The 10253-nt window shown below is 47.2% G+C and overlaps 1 protein-coding gene across 1 annotated transcript in view; it reads left to right on the top strand.

Moving 5' to 3' along the window:
• The first annotated feature begins 8812 nt into the window (after nucleotides 1-8812).
• LOC135398650 (uncharacterized) overlaps nucleotides 8813-10253 on the top strand; it is a 56141-nt gene continuing 54700 nt past the window's right edge. Inside the window, exon 1 of the mRNA XM_064630038.1 lies at nucleotides 8813-8970. The gene's annotated coding sequence lies outside the window, so the exon portion shown is untranslated. The remainder of the gene's footprint in view (nucleotides 8971-10253) is intronic.

The following is a 10253-nucleotide window of genomic DNA, read 5'->3' as shown; positions in this document are numbered from 1 at the left end:
TGCCTCTGCTATACTTTGTAATGCAATGCTGACAGTAAATCTAATACGCTTCAATATTCGGCAGGTATGCCACTGCCCGAACACTGCAACGACGGTTTTCCACGCTGCTTACGTCAATTTACGACCTATAATTCATGCACGAAAAAGCGCTAGGCCCTCACCAATTTTTGCAGTGCTGTATCATTATGCTGCTCTCCCATCTCGTTCTTTCACGCACTCGTTCATACATACTGCACAGTAAGAAATGTATCATGTGGCATGTGTACCGTACCAAGACCAGCGACAATGAAGTAATAAGCACGACGTTTCGTGCAGCAGAATATTCGTCCTGCAATCAAGTTCTCATTTCTTTTTGCCGCAGTATACGCCCATGGAGCTTCACTGAAGTAGATATCTTCCATGTTTCGCACGTTACTTAGTTACGCAACTATTGAGAATTCGGTATTCTGTGTAAAAATCCCGAGTTTCGAAACCTGTGGTCGATTCTGAAACCATTCCACAGCTGTTCAGCAGCGTTAGTTCCTTTTCCGGATTTGTGATGGATTTGAAAAATCCGGATTTAAAGGTACTGTAAAGCAGTAGACAAGCATGATATGCCGGTGATGTGACTAGAGACTTCGTTGCTTCTAAATGCCATATGCGGAACCATACGACCGACAACGCGCTATAAATATTTTTAATTTGCCATGAAAAATGCGGCGTAGTCGAGCGGTGCGACGCCTGGTGTCAAACAACCCCCTGTACAGCGGGCAACACTGAAAATTGGTATTACACACTATTACATCGGAACTTCGTTATTTTAGTAACCATATTATTAGTTTCCCTGTTTACCTATGCATTCTGAAACCCCTGTTAACAGTGTTTTTTGCGAAGTAACCCAGCGCTGGCCGCTGTTCGATGGAGGATCTCCCTACTTCTCTACTGCGCCTGCGCGCTCCTTCTGTTCGCGGCCTCTTTCGAACGAACAAACTCTCTCTGTGAACCTCTGTGAACAAACAAGTCCCGACGCTGTCTGGCTTCTTGAACGTCTGACACATTTTTTTCAAAGGCTCAGCATTTCATTTCAGTTCGCTTATCCGTTTATCCTCAGATGTGGATCGTTGTGTGAATTGCAGGGACGGATTTTATGGTGGATTGTGGTGGATTGTTATGTCGGGCCCAGTGTTATACGCATGCAATGTGGTTACCGCCGTATGTGGCAGGAGTACGGAATCATTTCGACTACCTAGTACAGTGTTGCCCGCAATCTTTAATTGTAATTTTCTAATTAATTGCACCGTCGATTGGAATGAAACTTGCGCAGTTTTTGTCCTGGTGGCTTGGACTATCGAATAGCCACACTAAATGGCATTTGATCGGTGCTGCTTTACAGTACCTTTAAAAGGGGCTTTTATTTGGCGTCCTGGAAATAAATCCGGATTTAAAGTTATTAGATTTACCCGAATAAATTTAAGTAACAGACTTGATTTGGATTTGATTTAGCTTCTTCTGTATTCCTTCTGCAAACCACGGATTTGATTTAAATCCGATTTGTTTCCTCACATCTTCAGCACTGGCGTGGAATGTGTGGTAGTAGCTGTGATATAGGAGACTTCCCCTACCCAAATGTACACTGATGAGGAAAGTTAGCCTGTCCCAAATCAAGCCAGCTGAAGGCTACCCTCCGCCTGACGGCAAATTTGGCCCATCCTGATGGCAAATTTGCACACACCTGTTATCTAGAAGTGCGCTTTCCTTATTCATCCCGGCTCGATGAAGGACGTGGAAGTTGACTTAAGCTGTAGAAGTCGCCTCGAGTCACCTGGAATTTCTTTTCAAAGTTCGCAAGCGTTTTCTGGGGCCTTGAAAAAACAGCCACGTGAGAAGTAGGTGCAATACACGGTGGTGCAAAACAAAAAACGTGACTTGCGAAAGACGACTGCCGACAATATGTAACTTCCGAAGTTTTGCCTGTGTTGCATGTAACAACACGAAACCGAGCTTGCGAGGAACAAGTTTGTTCAGGAGGAGACATAGGAGACATAAGACACTGGGTAGGAGCGAACCGCCCCCATTACGCCCCAGCGGCGCCGTTACAGACAACCTTATGAAGTTACCTGTCTACCATATGCGCGGACAGGTATGTCAATGTTCATGACATAGCAGAGAAGCGCTAAGTATATCGCTAAGCAAGCGCTAAGCAAGCGAAAGAATAATTCGGGGAAAAACAAGAAAAATACGCAACCTAAGTTGCTTGAATAGTAGCTCCCTCTGTAGCTCACAGAGGGAACTAGAATTCAGACACCCCAACACTACGTGGCTTTGTGCCGCGAGGCAGCTATATGATCATAAGCGACACCACAGTGATCGTTCCGTGCTTCGCTCAGCTGGGTTGTGTCTATACTAGAGCAGCACTGCTGCCAGCCCTGCCAGCGAATGGCTAATTTCTGTCTACTATTGCAGCGCGCTGGGCTAACAACTTTCTGCGACAGCGCCGCTCCTCCCGGTGAGCAGCGCGGGCAGCAGGTCGAGAGCTGGTGAGCGCGCTGCTGTCCTGCTGAGTGACGTCATAGTAGGAGAGGACGCTTCTCGTTTGCAGCGTGTACTTTGAGAATGGTGTGCACCTCGACCGCAGAGATGTTTACAATTTCTCTACGTACACCAGAGGGATTGCTGATCAATGCACTGGTATCGACAAAGGCAGTAAAAAGACTCCAATGTGGTATGTATGAAATATTTTTTTTTTCTGTGGGTTTGTGCTTCTTTGCTAGCGTGCCACAAAACTGTGCAGTTGCACTACACTGATGTTTGGACGACATGAGTTAGAAGCGTTTCGATAATATTGCGGGAACGTACTGGAATCGCCGGGGGAAGAAAATGAATTTGTCAGGCGCAGTCTAACTAGCTATCTGAATGCGCCACGTGTGGAAACCAAAGCCGTGCTCATTGTACTTGTGCTCCAGTTGTGTGTCTTGCGTTGTTGACCCCACACTGCGTTGTCTGAATAAAGCTACACGAGCTGCAGCACAATGCCTTCTTTATTTTCAGACGATACATATTTGCAAGAATTCATCCGGCGTTCGCGCAAAGGAACCGCTGCTGGTAACGCGGCTACTGCGATCCCTAGTATACGTAAGCTCCTTTGAAAAGCGCATTTCCCAGCAATCATTCGAATTCACTGGTGCAGAAAGTGAAGCTTCCCGGGTTCGTGCAGAAGACGACGACCCCGCGGAGACAGATAAGGAAACGGATGAAATGGTCGTGCCATGTTAAATTTACCGCCATTCTGAATACAAACTAATTATAACATGCATAGGACGACGCTCTTTCCATCGACGCACTGATTTTAATGCAGCATCCTTCCAACACACTGTGTGTCAGATGCCTATTGAAGGACAGTTAGTAAATAGGAGTAGTATAAACACAGCTCGTGTGCCCTTGTATCAGGTCATGGCCTGCTTATTTCACAGATTTCACTTGGACGGCGGGGGACACACTACTGGTTTTGGAGCTTTATAGACTCCGCCACCAGCAGTACATAAACGCACCGCCTAGACAGAAGAAGGAAATCTGGGAGGAGATAAGTAGGGAAATGAGGAAGAGCGGGCTATGAAGGTGAGTTGCGCAAATGAGGGATCGTCTACACCAGCAGTTCCTGAATTGCGGTCTGCAGCCTCCTCCGGGTACCAGAGATGGCTTCTGGAGGTCTGTTGCATGATTCTGGAACAGCTCGGTAACTGCACCATTCCATCCATGAACGTTCAACGTAGCGAAGGCCACAATAGCAACAGCATGTATTTATTTACCCGAGCCGTTCTGTTCAATTAACATTCCCCGAAATTCGCTACGGTTGCTCCGACTGTACTCGGGGATGAATCCCTATGGTATTATTACCTCTGCTTGTACCGCTGTTTATTCTTGCATGTCATGGGAACCACAATCTACATAACTGTTTTCTTTGTAGTGTGAAGTGACGCTTGCTCCAGAAAGTACAGGAATTTATCGGACACATCCAAGAATACCAATGACAAAGAGGCAAAAACCGGCCGAGGGCACAAAAAATGTGGCAGTGTTACGACTTTTTCTCGGAGCTCCTCCAGGGGTACCCCAAGATACAGCCTGTGCCGCTCCTGATGACTGGTGCTCAGTATTCAACCACTGCCCCGATGGTATCTGGAGGCCCGTGAGTCGATAACAACAGTCACTGTAAGAAGAACGTCATGTAGAGTATGTTCATTGGTGTGAATGAAGATCTTTACGTCACAGCACCAGAGCTATCGCAGCCTCCTGAGATGATGATTATGATTTGGTTTTTTTGGCGCAAAAGCTACTAGGGCTATAATGCGCCCAACAACAAGGTAATGTGATGAACCTAGTTAAAATTTGAAATGCTCATATTAAAACAACTTGGCTAGTGGTGGCTTAAAAAAACATGAAAGGCTACGAAAAGAGCTCACTGTAAATTCACAGTTTGTTAAGATATCCAATGTTCTTTAAAAAATTCTGTACTCCAGTAAAAGGAACAGTAGCCTCATCACCCAGCAAAAGAGCTGGATGAAGAGGTAAAGAGTAACGATAAAATTCAGTGAAATGACGCTGACGATAACTTTCATGTAATGTGCATGTAATTAGAATGTGTTGGACAGAAAGGGGCTCTCTGCAGCGCACGCACTCAGGTGGGTCTTCCCCATGTAGCAAAAACCCGTGAGTCATGTATGTGTGTCCGACCCTTAACCTGCAAGTTAAGATATCGTGTAACCTGTTTTCAAGACTGTGAGCGATTTCCTGTTTGAGGCTTCACCAGGTGCAGCTTATTCTGCTCTTGTGTGCTCCAAAATTGCCACCATTTCATGTTGATAGCATTCATCAAAAATAACCTGAGGTCTTGAACAGGGACATCAAAGACTGTTATGTCAGCTGAAAGTGCAGGTGCAGCTGCACGATCCACATTTTCGTTACCCTGTATGCCCACGTGGCTTGGCACCCAGCAAAGGGTTAAACGATAGCCCCTGTTAGTTATTGTATTAGCTAGACGTCGTGCTCGCTGCACAAGATTTTTTTTTGTTTTTTGGACTGAACATATTGCCTGCAGAGAGCTCAGGGAATCTGTATAAATGACTGATGACACAATGCAACGTTGTGAAATGTAGTTGAGTGTTATGATGATCGCATAAACCTCTCCACTGAATATCGATATGACTTTGTGTAAACGGTGAGCTATTGTGACTGTCCCAGTTACCATGGGACAAGATACACCAGCATTAGTCTTCGATCCGTCCGTGTAGCAGCCTCCCGATAATGAAACATCACGCCATGTGACATGGCACCCTCTCCTGACACAGAGGGGACACCACAAAGGGGAGGAAGACGAAAGAGAAGACCACTGCATCAACAGTCCGAAGAACTGTTAATTGAATTCAATATGTATGGCAAAGACGTTGTGAAAGCTTTGCAAGAACGCAGTGCAATCTTACGGGACATTCGTAATGCTCTGCGCTCAAACCCTGATGACGTATGCATAACGAGAATAATACTTAACAGTTTGACGCAATCCAGTCACGCTTGTGAGATGCACTGGACATGGCAGGCTCGGTGTATTCCTCCTCTGTGAACACTGTGTCTTCGATGTCCAGGTCAGCTTCACTGCTATGATGCCGTCTACCTTTATTATGTACTTGCTGCAGTGATGGCCTCCTTACAAAGAAATTTTCACCGACACATATATCGATGAATGACAGGGTGTTGTCCTCACAAGTTCCTGAAAAGAGGGGCAGTCAAGTGAAGCTAGTGCACTAGCATAGTGCATGCCGCTTTAATTTGTATTTGGGATTCCGCCTCCAAATTTAGTTTCCATGTTCACCTTGCCTGTAGGCCATTCAAGTCTGCACATCTCATGGGCAAAACAATGAGGACAAAGAAATCTTTGGACACATCAAATTTACACTGATTGTCTCCCAAAGTACCTTTCTGAATACGCAGTTATACATGTATCACTTTCTGATTCACTCCTTGTATGCATGGCTTTGAAAATAGGTTTTACCTTGCAGAGCTATTAAGGGGAACCTTTTTCCGGTTGTACTATGCATCTTTATTTTGTTTCGGCTCCTTTATTGGTATGTGGCACCCATCAACGCATCCGATAGAATTCCAGGGAAACGTTTGTCTTCTTCAAACAGCGCAGCAGCTTCTGCATTTTGCAAAAAATATTTGCAGTCGTACTCAATGCACCACTGTAAGTACTCAGTTATCTTTCATCTCTTCGTGTGTTGGCCAAATTATGAATTCTGGAGCCATTTCTACGAGTATCTGCACGTATTTCTCGTATAAGTGGTGGGAGAGCCCTAAGCTCACGCCAAACCTGTCGGCAACTGTGCGGAATGGTTCTTTTCCTGCACGTGTCCATATAGTGAGCAAGATGCAGAGCTCTGGCTCCACAGGGTACGTTTTGCGCCCTGCTGCCATGACCTGCTGTAAGAGATTATACTAAAGTCAAGAGCGCTTTTTATATCGCCACTACGCCTTCAACGAAGGTATCCTATGATTCTGAACCGTAACCGTCGCGAGGCCAGTTTGCGCCCGGGGCAGGGCAAATCTGAAGATCCCCCCCCCTCCCGTTGCCGCCAGAAGCTCTGTAAACAAAGAAAAGAAAACGCTTATTTGCACTGCCGAGATCGTAAATTCAAATTCTTCTCATTCCCGCTTTATACTGTCCAACTAACCAGCCAGGGCCTGCCGTTCGGCGCCCTCTCTGGTGTGGGCGCACGGGCGGGGCGGCTGCCCCTTTCACACCCCCGTCGCTACGGTTCTGTTGTGAACACATGCCCCCAGTTCTTCGCGACACGCATGCTTGCTTCAAACGCTGTGCGGGGCATTCTGAATCACCCTTGAATTCGATGTCCAGAACAAAGCTAGCGATGTGCATACAGATCCTCAGCTTCTTGCTCAGTCGTCTGTTTTATAATGACTGCGTAAACCACACCATCAAGGCAAAGCTGTTCATCTTCATCCACGACTTCAGAAACTAAAAAGTGAAACAATGGCCTATGCGTCGTCTGCAGCACACCCGCCATCTTAACGAAGCCGGAAATCCGTCTACTAAACCAGCAAGTGCTGCCCATAACAGCGCGCTCTGCACCTGCTGCAGCGCTGTTTTGGTAGACACAGACTCAGCTGGACACTTGGTATTTCACCTCTCTTGCGAAGGATAGCGCGTCTAATGAACCACATGCTGAGACGTTGCTGGCGCCCCCGGCTGGGTTTAACAAACGCCACCTAACAAAGAAGGTTCGAACGCTTGAACGATGTGACGTAATCATTAAGAGTCCGCCAATCACGACGTGCTTTCTGCGGCCGTATAGCTATGGAAACCAGGTGCATTCAGCCGTATGGGCGGCGCGATGGTGGTGGTGGTGATGGTGAAAGGGCTCGCCGTTGTCGGCCTCACAGAGGTGGGCCGAGGCTCAAGGGCTCAAGAGGTGGGCAACGTCACGACTGGTAGCCACAGAGCCACGAAGGACCTATGCTTGAAATAGACAGCGATTGGCTGAAGCAGACGACATCGCGATTCTGTTGGATAATTCGTTACCCATGAGGCCGACAACGGCGAGCTCTTTCAGCAGCACCACCCCCACCATATTGGCGAATTCAGGTGGTTATTTCATGGCAAAACGGCCTAGCGCTCGGAAATTGATTGGTTGGCGCCCGCGCAAGATCACGTGGCCTTTGCCACCCGAACATGAATGCCAGGAATCTAGCGGGGTCACGCTAGGGGCATCGCGGTCGCTCGTCTTTGGGTTTCGTCGTCTGCTAACCCACGTGAACTTCGACGTGCGGGCCAATGCGGGCCCTCGCCATCCTCGCAGTGCGGATGTGATGACACCGGATATAGTTGGGCAACCCGATGCCTGGTCCTATCGAGGCCGGTCGAAAAATGTGCTGCTGGCAAACGCGAACGTGCGAGATCTGGCAAAACTGACGAGAACAGGCGTGATCTGGCAAAGTAGCCACGAAATGACCACACGAATTCCCAATAAATGTCTACGTGTCGAAGGAGTGAAAATATATAATAAGGAGGTTTTCTGTATCTAGGTTCAACCCGCAAATGTGGAATCACTACGCAGACACGATAGTAGTGAGAACAGTAAACAAAATTGAAAGAAATGTTAGACAGAGTGACATCGTTACTTTACATCCCACTTTCCAATGATCTTGTGCGAATCATTGTAATGCTCTCACATCTCTCAACGATTGACCTAACGGGTGCACCGCTTTGCTTGTTTTACAGCCACAACTGTTAAGGGCTCAATTTCGTGAAGATCCTGTCCGTACGTCGCATCACCGAAAACCCTTCTCTTTCTTGGCGCGAGCTAAAGCGAAGAAACGAAAAAAAGGCGAGAGATGCAGCTTTGTCATTTTGGAGTGTCACATTGGCTGTGACGTTGGTGTCACGTGCCTCGGAGGAACAGTACAGCGGGGGTTTCCGCTTCACACGTCGGGGCTTGTGAAGAGTTGCGTACGTGCGTGCCGGTTTCTTGTTGCCCGCAGCAGCAGTGGAGACGGTATTGCGTGCGTGTGCGGAGGCGAATAGTGACATTATGGGACGTCCTAAGAAGTGTACGTACGGAAGGAGATCTTGCTGCGGACCACAACCGACAAGGCGAACCATGCACGTAGCGACAGGCGAGCTCAAATAAACACGTCTGTCGCTGTCGTTGATTTGATGCCACTGTAACTTGCATCATATGTGCCAGCCTTTTTTTTTTTTTTTGGTATTTACGTTGGTTGGAACGGAGCAGCTCAAGGTGCCATTGCCATCGTCACTAGCGGAGGTAAATCCAGTTGCGAAGCCGCTGTACGGCCACGTGCAAGGAGCCGCGCGCTCTCGAGTATCTTCGAAGCGAATACTCTTACTTCTCTGGAGGAATGGCAATGTGAAAAGTAACGATCCATCACGCCCGAAACACCTCGAACACGTCGCCGTATTTCCACCAGGTAAGTCCTCTCTACAACAGAACTGTCAATCGCGTCTTGGGCGCATCACCGACACAGTAACGGCCCCAAACACCCTTGCGGGAAGCCCACCCCGTCGAGTTGCCCACGTCTTGCGCTATGGTGGATGGATTGCCGAGCATTACACGGTGATCTCCATCACTGTGGTGTGTCCCCTCCACTTGGGTAGGAGACACAGCATCACTCTTACTTGACGGTGGTGGATCTGTGTTGTTTACACCGACATGAGCACTCACATAACAGCAAGAGCTTGTTTCTGCAGTAACATTTAGGAACGTAGTCGCTGTAACTGCAAATTGTAGTCATTGCTCTGGCATGATCGTACATGGCTCATTTCCATTGCATACGAACTCTTCACTATGGTGCTGTCGCATGACGTAGTATGTAAACAGTACTATAAAATATACAGTGATACATGGCAACGAAGAGCAGACACCTGCCTAATTCGCAGAGCACTTGGAGCATTTCCGGTCATTTGGAAACATTGCATTAAGATATGTGCATGGCATAACAAAAGGTACCGATCGTTCTGCTATTGCAGATGCAAAAATTCGGTATAAGTAATCCACTTGAAGAACGACGCGCGTACAGAAACCAACGCGAGTAAGGATTCTGTGGTAAAGCCGCTGCTTCATGCATTCGTACACCTGTGGTCTTCTCTGAGTAAGGTGATTGAAAGACTTGTGTTGAGGAGGCTTGAAAGTTTTTTTGAAAGCTACAATATATTAAGTACATCCCAGTTTGGCTTTAGAAAAGGTAAGTCCACGACATTGGTTCTCAGTAATGTCACGGAAAGAATCAAGCGCAACATAGATTCGAAGCTGCTCACTATGAGCATCTTTGTTGACTTGTCCAAGGCGTTCGACCTGATCGATCATAACCTCTGACTGCTAAAAATGCAGAAGTACGGAATACGTGGGGTTACCTTTGAACTAATTAAGAGCTATCTCACTGACAGAGAGCAGTTCGTAGCAATTGGAAAACACGTGTCACAACGCAGCGTCTGCGAAACCGGTGTGCCACAGGGCTCGATTTTGGGCCTCTTTTTATTCTTATTTTGGGCCTCTATTTTATTATTATTTGGGCCTTTATTAATGACTTGCCTAACTGCCTGCACGAAAGCTGTGTCGTCTACGCGGATGATACGAGCATCTTCGTAGAGAGCAAAACACCTGACGAGCTGTTTAAGCCAGCGAACAACGTGCTTGATACGTTAACAAAACGGCTTTCGAGCAACAAACTTGTTCCGAACTTCGCGAAATCAA

Source organism: Ornithodoros turicata, chromosome 1 (genome assembly GCF_037126465.1).
Source record: "Ornithodoros turicata isolate Travis chromosome 1, ASM3712646v1, whole genome shotgun sequence".
NCBI lineage: Eukaryota > Metazoa > Arthropoda > Arachnida > Ixodida > Argasidae > Ornithodoros > Ornithodoros turicata.
The sequence above is the reverse complement of the archived record's forward strand: the minus strand, read 5'-3'. Positions and strand labels throughout refer to the sequence as shown.